Raw genomic sequence first — 1,574 nt, 5'->3', positions numbered from 1 at the left:
GACAAAAGGGTGAGAATAAGGGTAGAGTGGGTAGAGTCTGGGCACTGCTGGACCTGCCTAAGCTACCGTGAACCCTCTCCAGCAGGGGCGAGTGACCGCAAACTCAAGAAGCAGGAGGCGACTGTGGCAGAGCTGTCACTGGCTGTGGGCATCACTCTCCCCTTTTTAGCACATGATCTCGCCCAGCCAGTGACTACATTTCTCAGCCAGTGGATGGGGAGGAAGTGATGCGTCTTAAAGAGGCAGTGTTCTTTTCCTCCCTCTATGGGCTGGAATGTGGCTATTGAGCACTGACCATGGTCCAGGCAGACGCCAGGGGTGGGGGACCAACAAGACAGAGGTGTTTTAGTCCCTGGACGGCCTCCTGCCCTTACTTGGGAGGAAACAGGTTTCCATCTTGTGAGCCCTCGGTTTAAGGTCTGTTGCTTTAGATTAGTCCTCACCAGCGGTTCTCAACCTGTGGGTCGCGACCCCTTTGGGGGTTGAACGACCCTTTCACAGGGGTCGCCTAAGACCATCGGAAAACACATATATAATTACATATTGTTTTTTGATTAATCACTATGTTTTAATTATGTTCAATTTGTAACAATGAAATTGGGGGTCACCACAACATGAGGAACTGTATTAAGGGGTCACAGCATTAGGAAGGTTGAGAACCACTGGTCTACACCCTAATTTAAAAACAGACTTTGGCCACCCTAGCCAGTTTGCTCAGTGGACAGTGTCGGCCTGTGGACTGAAGGGTCCCAGGTTGGATTCTGGTCAGGGGCACGTACCTTGGTTGTGGGCACATCCCAGTAGGGGGTGTGTAGGCGGGAGTTGGTCGATGCATCTTCCCTCTCCCTTCCTCTCTGTAAAAAAAAAAAAATCAATAAAATAGATTTTAAAAATAAAAGAACACTTTGGCCATGCTTCGTTTTTCCTGGTCCCTAAGCAAATAGTGTTTTAGCTACTGTGGGCTACTTTAGAGAATAAAGTCTTTTCCTCCCTGACTTTGGGAAAACAAAGATGAGTCGATAGTTTGCCCATCTGCCAATGGCCACGGACAGAAACCCGAGTTCCTATGTCCATTCCTAGATTTCAAAAGGAACCCTCCTCACCCCAGGTGTTGAGTCCTCTCTACATCTTGCCATCTGCCAGGTCATTCTCGGGGCTTCACTGCCTCCAGGGATGGGTAAACGAACTCCTCTCACCATGGAGAGCCCACTTGGAAGTTCTCCTTCATATTAAGGTGAAAATGTGTACTTCCACCCCCTTCAGGCCTCCTAGAAATCGAATCTCTCCCCCGAGAGCCCCTCGTGTGCTGGATTACCACCCATCAGCCTCTACTTAGCACCCACGGAAATGCTTGGCTAAAAGCCAGGTAACTAAGTCTACCCCGTCGTTGGGCAGGCCCTTCCCGGACTCCGCGGGAGCAGCTGGGAAAGCCCAGCCCGGGAGCTACACGTGGCTGGGGCCATGGCTTTCTCTGGGACCGCCCCGTCGGGCCACCGCGGCTGTTCTTACCTGGGCCGGGGCAGGGCGCACCTGCGGCGGGGCGGGCGGGGCGGGCGGCGCCGACGCTCCGGGGC

This window comes from Myotis davidii, unplaced genomic scaffold (assembly GCF_000327345.1).
Source record: "Myotis davidii unplaced genomic scaffold, ASM32734v1 scaffold710, whole genome shotgun sequence".
Classification (NCBI taxonomy): domain Eukaryota; kingdom Metazoa; phylum Chordata; class Mammalia; order Chiroptera; family Vespertilionidae; genus Myotis; species Myotis davidii.
Note: the sequence above shows the minus strand (reverse complement) of the source record.